Source organism: Crinia signifera, chromosome 5 (assembly GCF_055691185.1).
Source record: "Crinia signifera chromosome 5, ASM5569118v1, whole genome shotgun sequence".
In the NCBI taxonomy this organism is placed as follows: domain Eukaryota; kingdom Metazoa; phylum Chordata; class Amphibia; order Anura; family Myobatrachidae; genus Crinia; species Crinia signifera.
This window is the reverse complement of record NC_139221.1, coordinates 106,357,539-106,376,515: the sequence shown is the minus strand read 5'-3', so window position 1 is coordinate 106,376,515 and position 18,977 is coordinate 106,357,539.

Sequence of the window (18,977 nt, the reverse complement as noted above, 5' to 3'; positions counted from 1 at the left end):
TCTTTATTCACCTACATTAATTATATAATGTCATCATTAATTAATATTTTCAAGACCATCACAATTGGTTTACACATGATAGAAGAGATGGCAAGGAAATTATGCATCCCACACTGTACATAGTGGAGATGCACTACTTCTAGACACTAGGATATTCACCACCTGTTTATTTTTGTACGACTCGGGCACTCACTCGCGTGTTTGTGTTTATATCACCTTGTTTTTAGAACATCTTGAATATCTAACACGTTTCTCGTCTTTTTATATTGTTTAATATAGTCACTGCGACTCCATTTCACCAATGGAACCTTGATTTTTCCCCCATCACACATTAAGTTAGCACCTATTTACCACATTTATTCACCAGCACACAAGCAATCAGGATATAGCAATCGCAATGTACACACCACACTCCCACACTAATCAAATAAATATAAACCCTTATGTCCCAATCAGAATATTTAAACGCACCATATTCACTTTATTGGTCACATCCTTCATAAGCAATTTATAACCAAATAACCAAAAAATTATATAATATCATTATTCACAGGTTACACGGGATTTATGTATATAAATATATAATTTTCTTTATATGGATAACAATTTATATCTTCATACTTTCATATATAAAACATTTTTATGGATTTTGTATGAATATTTGTATTTATCATGTGTCTCATTAAAACCAACATTATTATTATAATAAAATGAATATAGTATTCCAACACTAGGTATAAGAAATATCATGTTACCATATTAAGATATCAAGGTTACAACAATGGAAAGCAGTATCCACACTGAGATAACCATAATACAAATCTCTGTCAATAATGATATATCATGTAAAAGTGATCCAATCACTTGGATAGAGTATTCAATTTAAAAGATAAAAACACTTCTGACATATATTTGCAAATTTAGATTCAAACACACAATGCTTTCTGATACAGACACAATCTGGTATGTAAATTTTGATTTAGCAACATTGTTATAGGTTATATGCATGTCTCAGAGCAAGGTAAGCTGTGATCAGATGATCAGGTGCACACACCCACCTCCGGTACCTCTCATGAATATTCATGAGGAATGAGGTACTTAAAGGGCTTCCGAGAGCAAGCCAGGTTGGTCCTGATGAAGCTCCCATAGCGAAGCGTACGCTGACCAGTCAGCCTCAGTTGTAACTCCCACTATCTCCCTCCCCACATACCAATGTAATTTTGTTGTGTAAATGTATCCAATCTAAGCTGCATCAAGGCGAGCGCCAGTTTCCACTGGGCCCGCCGAGTCAGAGACACAGCATGTGATGTCCACACCGCTAGTCTCCAGCTCACCTGACAGGCATAGGACCTCTGGCGCTTCCCAACACGCACCCCGGCCCTTCCTGCCTACCAGCGGGTAACAGCCGCAACTCTGTGTCCGGGTTCTGCTGTGGTGCGGCGTTCTGAGTGTGAAGTGGCAGTTCACATCAGACGCCATCCACACTGAAGGACATTAGTGAGATTGCGGTTAACCATTAAGAGGTATGCAAGTATCACAAATGTTACTGGTATTTATGGAGGTGCAAAATATGAGGATTTTTGTAAGAACTTACCGTTCAAATCCCTTTCTCTGAATCCATCCTTGTGACACAGCTCAACCATGGTATGTAGGAGGGTCCAAAGGAGCCAGGCACCTATGCTAAAGCTATTAGAGAGGCAGGCTCTTCCCTTCTGCATCCCAGCATTCCTCAGTTCAACTTCCAGAGCACACTAGGATACATTAATTCAGTATGCCTGAACATATTAATATGCACAAATACACAATAACCATATAACATGACAACACATGAAACGATAACTTACTGAGCGTAAGGTGACTGCTGCTGTGTCACCAGGATGGATTCAGATAAAGGGATTTGAACGGTAACTTCTTACAAAAAAACATCCTGGTGACACAGCTCAACCATGGGACGTTCAAGAGCCAGTCCTTTGGGAGGGTACGCTCAGGCCCACAGTTCTTATCACTGCTCGCCCAAATGAAGCGTCCTCCGACGCGAACTCATGGAACCTGTAGAATTCAGTGAAAGTGTGAACAGAGGACCAAGTGTCAGCCCTGCATACTTGCTCCACTGTAGCCCCGTGGCGCACAGCCCAAGAGGAAGCAACCGACCTGGTGGTATGAGCATTAATTCTGGAGGGCACTGGTGTGCCCACTTTAGTATAGACACAAGCAATAACCGACCTTAACCATCTAGCAATGGTCTGCTTAGAAGCTGGCCAGCCTCTTTTATGTACATCATACAAACCAATAACAAGTCATTTTTACGAAACTCCTTCACCCTGTCCACATAAATGCGCAAAGCGCGAACAACATCATATTTCTTTAGTTTGTCCCTATTCCTAACCTCCTCTGGAGGACTAAACACCGGAATCACAATTTCCTGGTTTAAATGAAAGGTGGATACCATCTTAGGCAAAAACTTCAGAACTGTTCTCAGTACACAGCCCTATCATCATAGAACACCAAAAAGAGACAAGGCCCCCAATTCAGATACACGTCTTGCAGACACGATCGCCAACAAAAATGTCAGTTTCCAAGTTAGAAACTTAAGGTCAGCCAACCTTAACGGTTCAAAAGGTGGTTTCTGCAGAACAGAGAACACCAGAGATAAATCCCAAGGAGCCACTGTTTGTCTATATGGAGGCTTAAGATGAGTAACCCCCTGGAGGAAGGTTTGCTCCTCCGGTAACAAGGCCACCTTCTTTTGAAAGAAAATAGACAAGGCCGACAACTGCACCTTCAAATGATTGAAGGCTTAAGCCCGTGGAAAATCCATCCTGGAGAAACTCCAGAAGTCTTGAAACTATAAATCTAGATGTGTGAACTTTTTTTCTCTCACACCACCTAATGTAAGTCTTCCAAACTATATAATAATTAGCTGCAGAAACTGGTTTCCTTGAACTATTCATGGTTCGGATCACTGCGTCCGAGAAACCCTTCTATTTTAAAATAGAGGTTTCAAGAGCCAAGCCATTAAATTGAGCCGACCTAGGTCCTGATGAAGAAAGGGACCTTGCCTGAGAAGAAGGTTTTTATCTATGGCAAAAGAATATGAAAAAAAATACACTAAAATGAAGCTGCTGCTTAACGGTGGTTATAGTAAAACATTCCTGAAGAATACAGTATAAATAAAAAAGAAAAAGCAGCGCTAGGAGAATTTAATAATTAAATTAATTGCATGGGATTGCCTGTACAAATAGCAAAAGTATTATAATAGCATAAAAAATTAAATAACTGACATCACATACAAGATTAAAAAAGAGGAAGAAGAGCCCTCCCCGGTTATTTTACTGGCTTCACTGGCTTTAAACAGTCCTCCTGTGTATATAGGTCAGCTTTAAATGGGAGGACAGATGGCTTAAATACGGTTTATGCAGTCTCACCACTTGAATATTTGTTGGTTTTTCCGGCTTGGGTCCAGTTGTCACTAGAGTGCGGTTGTGCAATGTTGGTAAGGAGTCGCTGGAGGAATATCTAGGACCTTGTGGAGCTTCCCAATGGGTGGTGTTCTGGGTGGTTTGTTACCAATTTGGTTGGTGCCAGATGTCCATAGTTGTTGCTGCCTTGATTAGAGGAGAGGTTTGTAGTTCACGCCAAAGTAGTAAGCCAGGTGGAAGGTTCTTAAATAAGCAGCACCGTCCTGTTTTGCTGAATTATATTAGCTTTTTCAAGGTGATGTTGCTGCTCTGACTGTTTGGGGTTTTCATACCTGTATTAGATTAGGAAACACCCACCCCTGTGCCTGAGAAGGTCTGGTCGAAGTGGCAGATGCCACGACGCTGTCGAGAAGCTCAGAATGTTGGAATACCAAGATCTCCTTGGCCAATCCGGAGCTATTAGAATGATGGTCGCTTCTTGCGTCTTCGCTCTCTTGAAGACCCGCGCTAGCATGGGAAATGGTGGGAAGACACATGCAATGTTGAATTTCCAGGGCAATGTCATGGCATCCACCGCCCACGGATCCCTGGTTCTTGCACAGAACCTGGATACCTTACAATTGTGTCTGGACACCATTAAGTCCACTTCCGGGAGTCCCCAAAGAGCCACAATTTCCTGGAACACCTCCGGATGTAACGCCCATTCTCCTTCCAGGAGATCTGCTCTGCTGAGAAAATCCGCTTCCACATTCCAAATCCCCGAAATGAATACAGCCGATAAAGCCGGAATATTGGCCTCTGCCCACTCGAAGATTTGAGACACTTCCTGCATCGCCATCCATCTGAAAGTGCCTCCTTGGTGGTTTAGGTAAGCCACAGCTGTGGCATTGTCTGACTGGATTCGAATGGGAGACCCCCTCAGAACCTATTCCGCCTGCAGAAGAGTCTTCCAGACCGCATGCAGCTCAAGGACATTGATCGGCATGGACGACTCCACACTGGACCATAGGCCCTGCAACCTCAGATTCAGGGTTACTGCTCCCCAGCCCGAGACTGGCATCGGTGGTGACCACCAACCAGTTCCATGACCGAAGGGCGCGCCCTAACTGGAGGGATTCCACATCCGTCCACCACTGTAAGGAAGTCAGAGTTTCCGGAGTCAAGAGAACCCTTTCTTGTTTCATGGACTTTAGATTCCCCTACCAACTTGTGAGGATGTTCCATTGGATTGGTCTCAAATTAAATCTTGCGTACTGAAGAGTCTCGAAGGTCGCCACCATCTTGCCCAGTAGTTTCAAACAATGCCATACAGAAGGACCAGGCGACTGCAGAATGGGTCAATACGAACTGACAAATGTCTCTGGCATTCGATTCTGGAAGAAACACACGATGAAGAGGTCTATCCAGACTGACTCCCAAAAACTGTAGCCTCTGAGTGGGACACAGCTGGGACTTTGGCAGATTTAATATCCATCCATGGCTCTGCAGAAAATGAATTGTAGCTTCGCTCGCCCACTCTACGGGCTTGGTGGCTCACTACGCTATCTAAAATCAACTCCATGCCAACATGGATAGCGGGGGTATGAACCAATTCACGTTGGCATGGACTTTATTTTAGATAGTTTTCCGAGCGCCGTACCCGGAAGTAGCGGGCGGCTATGCTGCTTCCGTGAAACTAAACAAGAACCAAATCTCCTTCCAGCTCCGCACAGTGTGGGAAGAAAGGGCGCCAGGCAAGGTGAAGGAAGAGACCAAAGTCCTGCTACAGCGGGGAGGGAAGCTTTTTTGGCTCCTTTTCCCCTGTAAGCCACTCCTACTAAGTGTTTATTCTGCCTTCTAGTGTCTCCCCTCCACTGGGGACCACTTGGAAGCGTCGTCACTCATGATCCTCCTCTAGGCAGGGAGCTGGCTCAGGAGCCCCCCAGGGCCCAGGAAACCTCTCTGTGAGGAGGTTAAAGTACTGTGCTGAAAGACCAGACATCGTCTCTCAGCACACAGGGAATTGACTGGATACGCTTGTCAGCCTTTGCTGCGTTGACAGTGTGAGGAAATTCCCCTGGATCCTCACACTGTAACCTGCACTATCTAAGGTGAAATATTAATAAAAAAAAAAAAAACCCTGGCTTCTCTAACGCATGGCTGCTTTAGCAGCCCTTCTGCATAGTACCCACTCCGGTGGGCACCTAAAACGAACTGAGGAAAGCTTTAGCATAGGTGCCTGGCTCCTTTGGACCCTCCTACATCCCATGGTTGAGCTGTGTCACCATGATGGATGAAAGAGAAATTTAATTTGATTGCCAAAAAAAGCATGTTTCATGTGTGTGATCACAAACGATCACCCACTATAGGTGCTTTAATTTACAACTTTGGCTGGATTGTGCTTTGTCATTGTTGTCTTTCCTGTTTTGACTAGATCATGTGACTCTGCTCTAACAAGTCTCTTATCTGTGGTGTTAGGCAGTTATTGGGCGGTTGTTTTCATGTGACTTATGCTAACAATCACTGATCTTTATTAGGTTTTTCCAGTTGCCTAGCTACAGGTTGAGCTCTGGAATTTATATATTTTCAGTGGTAAGCTTGTAAACCTTACTTATAACCTTTGTGGTCAATGTTGTCTGTATCAGCTCTATATTGCATGACCATTTCGTCTAATGGTGCCCACCACAATGCAATGATCACATGCGTTTTGAACTATTAAATTCAAAACGCATCGTGTGTAAATCGTATCCCACCGTGTTTCTTTTGGCTTGCTCCCATGCAAAAAAAGTGCAGCCTGTACTTTCTGTACTAGATCGCATCGTATCTCCAGCAAATCGCATGCTGTTGTAGCGCATCGCATGTGATTTGAACTAGATGCGATGTGATCGACAGTAGTACAGAACGCATGCACTATAAAACATACTGTGTGTGTGCACCTTTAGGTTTACATTGCCAGTATACAATGAACCATGTGACCAAGTTTGCAGAATGTAATGATCAACAATGTTTATATTGGGGAACATACATATTAGACTATTTTACTTGGAGTGCCAAACCACATGGTGTTTGTGTGTGTGTATCTTATCCTCTATGTTTATGGTGATTGTTTTTTGAAAAAAAGTAAAAAATGTATGTTTATCCCTACATATCTACTCAGACATTTAGGTTTGTCATTGGCATATGAAGAAACACTAATGTATGATAGCTACTGCTGCACCTCTGGGCATATGCGACTGTAAGGGGTGGTCAGGGGATGCACCGGACCACCCATTGGACACAGAGATGGCTTACGGAGGGAGCATAGGGACACATGCCCAGCCCCTCTCTCTTGGGGGCCCCCCGGTTGGAGCTGCTGCTGTCTCCTCTCCCAAGACATCCCTTCTCATCTTCGCACCTCTCAGCATTTGTATCACCGCTTTCAATGCTGCCCTCCCTCCCTTTTACCTCACAGTAGACATCTTCTCTCCCCCCTCCAAAGTTCCCCACCCACAACTCGCGCTGGGGCGAGATGCAGGTGGTGCAGCACAGGGATGGCTGGTTGCAAGGGTCGAGATGAGAGGAGACATTGGGCTGTGAGGTGCAGGTGAGGGGGTGCAACATTGAAAGCAGAGATACCGCTGCTGAAAGGTGAGTGTGGATAGAACCCATCTGCCCGCTGAAGCAGGTGGGATAAGGGCCACAACAGAGGTACAGGGGGATGGGGTGAGGAAGGAGAGCTACATCAGAGGCACAGGGGGCCAGGGTGAGGAAGGAGTGCCACAGCAGAGGTACAGGGGGATGAGATGTACTGCTGCAGCAGAGATACAGCAGGGGTGGGGGTGTTTGAGAATGGAGTGGTGCCACAGCAGAGATACAGGGGGGGGTGGGGGGTGTGGGATATAGTGCTGCAGCAGAAATACAGGGGGGGGGGGGGTGAGGATTGAGTGCCACAGCAGGGGTACAGGGGGTGGGATGGAGTTCTGCAGCAAAATGAACTGGGGGTTGAGAGTGCTGGGCATGCCCCACAGCGGCAAAAATAAAGGAGTGACTTGAAGGAGCAGCCTCCCTTGTGAAGCCACACCCCTTTTGTGAGGTCACTCCCCCTTTTTCGACAGGAGCAGCTTCGCCACGCAAAGGTCCCTATTATAGGAGTAGTTGAATTTTGAACCACCCTTTACCATATTTCTCAATTCGCCAGTGGATCTGGGATACACCCCCAGGGAACAGAACAATGTAAATTGAAATAGAAGGTAGATGTTAAAAGTGTAGCCCAAAAAGTCCCCATACAGTGGGCAAGTCACCTGAAATCTAGGGGAGAAGTCGCTGCAGTGTATGGGAGCTTAAAGAACATGATAATGATTGTAATAATCAATGTGTAAAATATATTAGGTGAGAAAAACAGAACCATACTACCCTTCTGATTGTAAAGTTCTTCTTCACACCAGCATATGGAGATAGAGATAAATATAGAGTGTAATGTGAGAATATTATTTATTCATAAAGTTATAATAAAATGCAGTATTCTTGGCACAAAGGCATAAATGGAAGGATTTTCAGATTATAAGGGAGGTTGGTACTTGTTTCCTAGCACGGCCACACCGATTTACATCGGGGTGGTCGTGTCGGAAAAATCGGGTCGATCGCATCGCATGCGATTTGGTCGCATGCGATCGACGCGACCGACCGATTTTCGACCCGATTTTTTCATTGAATGAAATGTAAATCGGGTCCCTGGGACCCTATTTTACATTGGATTCAATGTAAAATATTCCCAACCCCCCCAAATTTAACGGCGTACACCCCACCCCACGATAGACGCCAACCCGAAGCGTGGCGAGCGCAGCGAGCCCGCAAGGGGCGGCGGTGCGCGTCCTCCGACCTTTTCATTCCCCTGTGAAGTTATACGTGTCCGCTCGCCACGCTTCGGGCTCGGTGGCTCGCTGCGCTCGCCACACTATTCTATTCTCAACTTCACGCCGACGTGGATAGTAGGGGAATGAAAAGGTCGGAGGACGCGCACCGCCGCCCCTCGCGGGCTCGCTGCGCTCGCCGCGCTTCGGGTTGGCGTCTATCGTGGGGTGACGACGGGGACATCTATAATGTGAAATGGGTCATATTGGCCCATTTCACATTTTTCACATTTTTTCACGATTTCAATGTTAAAAAATATTTTAACATTGAAGCCTATGGAAAAATCGGGGGCATCGCGTCGGGACCAATGTTAATGGTCCCGACCGACGCGATGCCCCCGATATTTTACCTTTCCCGACACGATTTCAATGTTAAAATATTTTTTAACATTGAAGCCTATGGAAATATCGGGGGCATTGCGTCGGTCGCGTCGGGACCAATGTTAATGGTCCCGACCGACGCGATGCCCCCGATATTGTGTCCTAGCCGGCAAAATGGACCTGATTTCAAAGGAAATCGGGTCCATCTTATGGATCGTGTACCTTAAGTTAAAGGTACACGATCCATAAGATTGTGGCCATGCTAGGAAACAAGTACCGGGAGGTTCTATTGAAGATGGGATGTTACCTATAGCAACCAATCAGATAAATAAATAAGAAGTAGAATCTGATTGGTTGCTGTGGGCAACCCTCCTATCTTCAATAGATCTCCCATTTTAGTAAATAAATCAAGCCCATCATGTGTTATATTTTGGAGATTAAGCTTCCAGGGACCCCTTTCCACCTCAGAACCTGTGTCCTCTTTTCACGAGATTAACAAGATAGCACTCCTGTCTCTGCTGCTACGTGGTTCAGGAATGTGCTGGGTGTGCTATTTATACTATGTGGCACTAGTACTTCCAGGTTAAAGGTTGTTTGCCAAATACAGCTTCCATACTTCTACCTTCAAAATATCAATATTCATTGGATCTTTCAATAAATGGAAATTCCACAACAAATCTTGTACATTTCCATGTAACCAAACAAGTAGTGCTTAGTACTATATAACCAGATGATGTCCTCCATACAGCTGAAATGCCTAAATGGACAGGTCATGGGAACAGGAATATTAAACATAATTTTCTGTCAGGATAAGGAAATGAGGCATTTTTAATTTCCCAGAAGGATCGCCAATCATTGCTGACATCAGCAGGTCAGTGTATCGAGGCCACAGATATAGGAGTGCCTTTAAATTGACCCATTCCACCACACTGGCTTTCTCCACTACACAGTATAAATTAGCTGCTAAAACTGCTTTCAGACAGCGGCATTTACCCGGCATTTGAAGAATCTCCTGGTCTAAAATTTAGACTTTTTTTTTTTTAAATTGAGTAGTTTTTATTGATTTTCTTTGATTTTTTCAAACAACACAAAAAAAAGAAAAAAAAAAACATCCAACATTAAAGTTCTGACATAGGCAGAATGAGCGTATAACATATGATCACAGGCAGTAATATGAATATACACAGAGTACTAAGGTTGTATCAAATAAAGTATACATTACTGACTCCTTTCTTATATATGAATATAGCATGATTGCCCAGAGGCGCCATCCAGACAACCCAGATACCAGGAGATATAGGAGCACATTTGAAAGTGTACTTAGACTCGACGTTCAGGATGTGTAAGCAGCAAATTGCCATCTGTCAGAAATTTCCTACTAAAACTAAGTAAACCTACCAGAAAAAATAAACCCCATAAAGGAAAAACCTCCCAAATGACCCAAAGCAACCCTCCACATAACCCCCCACCCTGTACTACCCACTCCCAACTAAGGCGTACTTGGATCCCTTTTAACCTAGCTCCCCCCTATACCTACTCTAATTATACTAAGCTAACCAGACACCCTTATCCCCCCCCCCCCGAGAAATAAAAATAGTACAGGAAAGTAAGAAACGGATACATGGAGGGCTATAAACTTACCCTGAGTCAGGTTAAATTGTATCCAGTTCCCCCAACTGGCTTATAAATACAAAGTGTTGTGTATATATAATAACCAGGATATATAATGACTGATAGTACAGGGCCGTATAGGAAACTACCGCCAGCTAAATTAAAAAAAAAGCAGAAATAGCAACTGACTAATAAACATCAGTAGAGACATGGTATAGAATCGACACGAGGATATATCTCAAATTACAATTACAATTTGAGGCCCAATATCAGTCCGGCCATTTTGCGAACCTAGGAGAATAAGAGGGTAAAGGACCAGGATCTTCGGCATCATCAGATGAAATAACAGGATAAGTTCCATAGTGTAAGTATGACCAGTTCCAGTTGTGTGTGGAGTACATTATATGTACGTAGGGCAATTTGGAGCGTGCATCAGCATATATGAAACACCAAGGCCAGGTTTGAGGAAAATTTCCAGTTGTTGAGATATGACTCTGTAAGCATTCGTCCCGGATATTTAAAGAGACAGGAGCAATATATGTTGCGGAGCCAATATACGGAGATGCAGTGTCATCAATCGCTTCATCAGGTGTAGCATTGATATAGGAAGAAAATGTAGTAACCTGTTGCAAGTCATTGAGTTTAGCTATGAGCCTGTCTGTAGAGGAGACAATAGCCTGCAGGATATGGCACAGGGAAGCTTCCATCTTAGCCTTAGTACAGGAAGGGAGAGAGGTGAACCCTGCACAGCCACAAATCCAAGGAGAAATGAGGACGGCTAGCACGTCCCAATAGTATATGTGAGGTTATCAGATTTACTGTAAATCTGTAATTACTATATTTTATTAGGTGTAGTAATTAATGTACTATTTTAGTCCGTCGGTACCCTCTTATTCTCCATAGATGTTTCTATCCCCCAAATCTGTGTGTATTTCCAGATCAGATCGCTCTTGCCCTAATATGGTCTGCCAGGAAATACCCAGGAAATAATTCACCAAAAGGTTATGTCCCATTACCATACTTTTGTTCCTGCTATCACAGGAGGGTGTTAGCTGAGGGACAATCTTCACAGGGGGTGATCCAATTCCCCTGCTACCAACAGGAAATGTTCACAGGGGGTAATCAGGACATAATGTAATCAGACTATGATTGTGTCTCTACCTTCAGCTCCTTTGTGTCAATACCAGACTTAGTGGAACCCGGCACCACAGGGGGTGATCAGCCCATAACGTAATCTTGTGTTGTATTGTATCTTGCTATGCATATCTTGACCACTTCCAGACTTTCTGGAACCGACCCCAGCAGGGGGCAGAAGCAGATGGGCAGCAGCAGTACCTGGGAGGGGGGATAAACCTGACTTGAATCCACCAATAGGGATTGAGTGCAAGCCCACTGATGGTATGGAGAAGCGTGGGAAATTGGAAGTTTTTAAAATGACTCGCACACAAGCCAGGGAGAGAGTTAATGGACTGTCCTGGACTAAGAGGTTATGCTCTGTCTAGGTATCGTGTGGACTTATATGCTATCACTGCGGTGTGGGATAAGTGATAGTTTGCCCTGTGGAACTGATCTGGGACTGTGACTATACAAGGACTGTCTGTTTGGGCCTGCTACCTGAATATCTTTCTACTCTGCAATTTACCTTTGCCACTGTTTATTGTCTATTTGTGCGTGCTGTGGAAAATAAACCATTCTTCTGGTTTCATCTGCTCGGTGTCTGAGTGATTGAGGAACTCGTACCCTCACATTTGGCGGCAGCGACAGTGGGATCATTCAGACACCAACCTTCGAGCACAGAAAGCACAGAGAACAGAGGATCAGACCATATGTAAGGAAACGGAAAATGCAATAAGGTGATGTGCAGCAAGTGAGCAGGTGTCAGTCCTGTGAAAGGGAAAATGTTTCCAAGGAAAGAAAATCGATGCCTCAAGACCCCTGTAGCAGAGGAGCTCAGGGATGGAGGTTCTTCAGTGTATCGGCAGGCTGGGAAGCCGGATCTGTTATTTATTGTCAGAAAAATGCAGTATATCTGGAAGTACTGGGAAGACGCTCAGCAGATGGTCAGCGGGTGGAGAGTATCCAGCATACAGGACAAAGTGTGTTACCTGGGGGATGCATTCCTGCACTGTAAAGGTGAGGCCACTTCTTGGAATCTGCTAGGAGAGCCAGAGTTTGTAGAATTTACAGAGGAAGTGATTGCTACAGTTACCCAGATGCTACAAAGAGGACAATATTCTGAGGCTGAAGGACAAGTCCAGAATACATTGATGCCCCAGATAGAACCAGAGGAAAGGTCTAGAAGGGGGCTACTGCAATCTGGGCAGACAACCGAGGGGTCTGCCACAGAATTAATTGTTACTGCAAGAGAAGGGTCGTTGTCAGGGGGGCCCCTAACTGCCCTTGAAGAAATGAGTATGGAGGAGCTGATAGCAGAAGGTCAGCTGCGAGGTATACCCATCCGATCCTGCACTCGCGGGGAAATCCTTCAGCAGATCCTTCACGATCAGGGAGATCCTACAAATGCATTTGCTGATTATCGAGCATGGATCCTCCATTACGGTGCACAGTTGAGTGTGTGGGAACAATTGCAGTGTCTGGAGGAGTGCTTCGTGGTGGCAGAGGAAGAGGCGATTGATCGGGGGCTCCTGGATACCCCAGCATGGCAAGATCAGTGTCGCAGGGGGCGTGATGAAAGGCACCGTTTGCAATTGCTTCTCCCCCATCCTAGGGAGGAAGCTGCTCAGGGTTCTCTGCAGGGGGAGGTTATCCCCAACGTGAAGGAAGTGAGGCCTCTGAGCCAGGCACCCCGGGAGGAGCTGCACTACTGCTTCCCTTTTGCTGAGGTGGGAGATGCAGAATTATTAACCTGCTGCCAGGGGATCTATGAGGACTGCGCCCAGGAGGAGATCACCGTGGTTAGAGGAGTATCCAACAACATCCAGGCCACAAGCATACCAGTCGCAGATGATGTCGTGTTTCGGGCTGCCCAGCATACTCAGCTGGGGAAGGAGGCTATCGCGGAGAAGGAGCTGTGCCCAGAAGTAGCTGCAGGTGAGCATCTGGCTTTTAAGGGGACAGAGCTGACACAGCCTGTCCTGCAGCCACCAGCGGAATTGTTTGTGATGGAGGGTCCCTCCTCAGCCCTGGACATTGAGACCAAATGCTGGACTGAAATTTGCCATGCCCCTAGTTTGGGTTTGGGGGAGGAAGGACATGACGGGGTGGTGGAAGTGCCAGGGCCAGAGCCCCTATATTGGCCTGCTGTTTGGCCCCTGTTCCTTGGGCAAGAGGGGGAGGTGGAAAGTGGTCCCTGCCCCATTGTGCCCAAGGCAAAAGTATTAGTAGGTTACAATGTTGCAGAGGGGGGGTACCCAGAATCCGAAGAAGAGGAATCGCTACATCCCTTGTTAGTTCCAATGTATGACTTAGACTGTAATCATGCCCTTGCTGGTTCTGCAAACCAGCCGCCTTTTACAAGATGGGTTTGGTATGATGTCACCCTGTGGGACTCAGGTGGTAAATCCAAACCCCAGATTCTCTGCTCTGAATCACACTACAGGTTGTTATTGGTTCCAGAACAGCTTGGTACCGGGACTACAATAGTAGGGGAAGGAATGTGAGGTTATCAGATTTACTGTAAATCTGTAATTACTATATTTTATTAGGTGTAGTAATTAATGTACTATTTTAGTCCGTCGGTACCCTCTTATTCTCCATAGATGTTTCTATCCCCCAAATCTGTGTGTATTTCCAGATCAGATCGCTCTTGCCCTAATATGGTCTGCCAGGAAATACCCAGGAAATAATTCACCAAAAGGTTATGTCCCATTACCATACTTTTGTTCCTGCTATCACAGGAGGGTGTTAGCTGAGGGACAATCTTCACAGGGGGTGATCCAATTCCCCTGCTACCAACAGGAAATGTTCACAGGGGGTAATCAGGACATAATGTAATCAGACTATGATTGTGTCTCTACCTTCAGCTCCTTTGTGTCAATACCAGACTTAGTGGAACCCGGCACCACAGGGGGTGATCAGCCCATAACGTAATCTTGTGTTGTATTGTATCTTGCTATGCATATCTTGACCACTTCCAGACTTTCTGGAACCGACCCCAGCAGGGGGCAGAAGCAGATGGGCAGCAGCAGTACCTGGGAGGGGGGATAAACCTGACTTGAATCCACCAATAGGGATTGAGTGCAAGCCCACTGATGGTATGGAGAAGCGTGGGAAATTGGAAGTTTTTAAAATGACTCGCACACAAGCCAGGGAGAGAGTTAATGGACTGTCCTGGACTAAGAGGTTATGCTCTGTCTAGGTATCGTGTGGACTTATATGCTATCACTGCGGTGTGGGATAAGTGATAGTTTGCCCTGTGGAACTGATCTGGGACTGTGACTATACAAGGACTGTCTGTTTGGGCCTGCTACCTGAATATCTTTCTACTCTGCAATTTACCTTTGCCACTGTTTATTGTCTATTTGTGCGTGCTGTGGAAAATAAACCATTCTTCTGGTTTCATCTGCTCGGTGTCTGAGTGATTGAGGAACTCGTACCCTCACAGTATAGTCACAGAGTCAGCAGCAATTCACCCCGTGACCCCCTCAGTAGGAGTGTTCCAAGGGAAGCCTTGTACAAAAGGGACTTAGAAAGTCAAAGATATTAACTAAGTGCGCCCAGCCAGGCAGTCAGTTGGAGAAAGGAGAGACTGTACCTCACTTGTAGTCTCAGGAGTCATTGGGCAGCTGCGGCACACACCCGCAAATATTGTTGCAGGGAATCCAAAGTTCTGATATTAGGAGAGGTCAGCAGTATCGTCTGGGCCCAGGGGAGTTGTATTCGGCAAGCACAAGCGCTGCAGTCCCAGAGCCGCGCGGACAAGATGGCGCCGGCGCTCCCCGCGCGGTAAGCAGCAGCACCACCCAAACGGCAGCGCTTCCCGCTCTCCCCGCTCAGATCACAGAGAGCGGCCGGCACCCGTTGCTCCCGCCCGCTGCAGCCCCCGGAGACGCAGCGCCACAGTGAGTCCCCGGCGGTGTAGGGGATAATGAACAGTACCCAGGTCCCGGCTGAGGAGTAGGCCACGGTCCCTGCTAACTCCGTTCCGACAGGCAGTAGCTCACAGAAAACCACCAGCGGGGGAGGAGGATGGTAAGTGGAATATCTCACGACCGTATCAGGGGTCAGGGTCCACACCGGCAGCAGATCAGGATATAATCCAGGATTTATGGAGGGAGTTTAATGGATCTGCTGCCTACTCCAAAGACGTCCAGGCCACGCCCCCTCTAAAATTTAGACTTGGAGATTTTCTCTATTATACCCCTTTTACACCAGAGGTTGGACCCGGGATATTGCCTCTCCAGTCCAGGGCGGGGCGTGGTGTAAATGGGCTAAAAAAAAATAACCCGGGTCCTGTTTCCCGGGGATCTGACCCGGCAAATGTTCAGGGTCGGACACGGGGCTTATCCGGGGCTCAGGGTGGTGTAAATGGTCATTATCCGGGTTATTTAGCAGGGAGAAGGCCACGAAGAGCTGATTGGTGCTTCTACTGCTCTGGCAGATGATGTCATCTGCCAGAGACCCGCACAGGACACATGGAGCAGCAGCAGAAGCAGCGTTACAACGCTGTTTGCAGCCTGACCCTACACTACAGCAACATTCTGTGCTGGAAGCACTCTCCCCAGTGAGTTTACAGCCTCAGCTGCAGCAACACACGCTGGCTGTCACACAGTGTGTCCCAGTGTTACAAGTTTGTATTCATACGCATCTTCATCTTTCTTTATGAGAATGCATTACATCTATAAAGATTCCAATGTATGATGATTTTATGCATATTTTCAGTTTAATAAAGCAAAAAAATTGAAGAGTGTCATGTTCCATTTGTTGTGACCTCATCATCAACAGATCAAAAATCCATTTTTTAATGACACCAGCAAGGAAAGGCAGGGCTGATACGTTCTCAGTGTAAAAGGGCATTACCCAGGAATAACCTGGATTGAAGTGCAGTGTAAATGGGGTCTGAGGCAGGGCATGCCCTGGCAATTTCCCGTGTTCAATTTCCCGGGTCCTACCCGGCATTCTGGTGTAAAAGTGGTAGGGTTTTTGCCTGTGTGAAAGGGTCGAACCGGATCTTAAACTCCATATCTCTAACCCTGGTCATTTGCAGACCCAGAGTTTAAGATCCAGATTGACCCTTTCACACAGAAACTTTCACACCTGTGTATTTAATGAAATGGCTGCCATGGGGGGGAGGTAGAGGAAACATCAGATTATTACCTGGTAATAGGCTTTCCTCTACTCCACCATGGCAGCATATATTCCCTACCCTTGTTAGGATTGTATTAAATGTGTTATGTGGATTAACTATGTTTGTTTTAAAGCTGGAGAATGCAAAGACACTGAATACAGGAGGAGGTGCCTTATAGGGGCTGGTGTCTTTGTTTCCCCTTACTGAATTACTACCCAGGAGGGGAGGAACCCGTAGGTCATGACTGCCATGGTGGAGTAGAGGAAAGCATATTACCACGTAATAATCTGATATTTCTGTGTGAAAGGGGTATTAAGGAGGCAGATTTAGGCAGCACACCAGATCAACTGTCATTTTATCTTGCCCCAAGAAAAAACAAGAAAGAGCAACATTATCTGGACAGATGTACAAGTCATTAACTAAGAAAGTGAGAAAGAATATGGCCTGTTAAGGCCCTTACACATTATGCAATATTGTACACGGTTGTTAAGATTTTGTTAAATTCAGTACAATAACAGGATTTTGATAATCACCATTGAATCCATTCCTCTTAATCCACAGGGGACACTGGCATAGACCTTACAGTGTGTATAAAATGTGTAGATATTGGGATCTTGCACTTTAAATTTTTAGAAGCGTGTCAGGTCCTCGCCCTCTATACCCTTCCCCAAGCCAGTCTTAGGAAACCATACTCGAGGAGAGCTGGAAGAACCAAGAGAGGAGATACAGACAGAACACACAACAAGTGAAAGATGATAAGATACACCCGAACAACTCCTACCTAAACAGGAAGAACAGCGTCAGGTGGGTGTCCAGTATACCCTGTGGAATCAGATAAATGGAAAGAGAGTACCAAAATCCTGTTCTCATTAATTCAAGTATAAAGAGGGGGAAAAGGGAAGGAGAGGGAAGTCTGCACACTTCTGTATTTGAGCCTGCTAATTAAGGCAGTGTTGCCGCTGTACTGTATCCTCTAGTTCGCAGAGGTGCAGTCCAGAACAACCAATCATAGGTATGTATAAAAAAAATAGTATAGTTGGACACACACCTTGGGTTTATTATCTTTTTTATGTTTAATCTTGGTAATATTAATATTTAACTTTTAATAAATTTTCATTTAAAAAAGGAGCCCCTTTTGTGTTCATTTGTTTCATGAAATAAACTGTGAGAGGTCATAAAGGTGAAATAAGGGATTCAAATCATAAACGTAGACAACACATACAGGGGTATTTATTCAGCTCGTGAAGTGATAAAGCGTCTGGTTTTTATCACAGGCCAATCAGCTGCTACTTGTTATTTTTCAAACCAAGCCTGTAACTTCAGTTAGGAGCTGATTGGCCGGTGATAAAAAACACACTTTATCACTTCACCGATCATAAGAAATCTGCCCGACTAACATATATTGTGCTTAAAAGAGTTGAAAAATGTGTAAATAGTTTTTAAAAAAGGAATCATTCTAGAGCCTATTTCTTACCACAATTTATGTAAAATATATCTGAAAAGTTAAGGTGTCCAAACACGGTACAATTATTGTATACAATTTGGACTAGATCGCATCGCATAGGTTTTGCAATGAGAGGAGAGCAGTGCACCACATACTTTTTGAGCTGTGTGATGAGATATGTGACGGAAGCACGCATCTCATCACACCCAGCAATTGTACCGTGTATGGGCACTAGGGTCCCCCGGGATTTGGCCCCTAAAACTCCGGGATTTCAATCCCGGGATTGGAGTTTCCGATCCCGGGATTTCGGGATTAGACTGCGCATGCGCAGTCTAATGCCGGGCAGCGTCTGAGCTAGTGCTCAGACGCTGCCCGGCTTCTCCCGTCCCGGGCAGTGCAGCTCTGCGCAGCGTGACGACGTCAGAGGTCACGCTGCGCAGGGCACACAACAGCCGCCGCCTCATCTAGACACTACCCTCATTCTCACTCCTGCGCTGACCTCCCGCCGCCCGCCCTCCTTCCCACCCAGCCTGCATTCTCATCACCCGCCCGGCCGCACCGCACCTGTAAGTAAATATGCGGGCGGGCGGCCGGGGTGGGTTTTTGTATTAGGGAAGCCAATCCCGGGATCCCGGGATTAGGCATTTTTCAATCCCGAATTCCGGGATTGAAAAAATGCCCCGGGATTGGCAACCCTAATGGGCACCTTTAGTCTTGGAATTTCTGCTGAGATTCTTACTATATTGTAACTTCTTTAATTGTCTCAGCTGTCTCTGGCATAGAGCCCAGGGGTATGTCTTTGTTACAATTGTTTCTTTTCTCGAAACATGGAACAGAAACAAAAGCTGTAACTACTTATTCTTCCTCATAGAATCTGTATGTGGATACCTTTTCTATGCCCCAGTGGTTGTATGTATATTACTGGGTTTTTGTTCATGGGCTGGGTTATTTGTCTGCAAGGTGAATCAGATGGATTGTATGATATGATATGTCACCTAAATTGGTGTTTAATTCATTTGATTACACCTATGCTGAGAATTAGGTTTATTTCACTTTCATAAGCATAT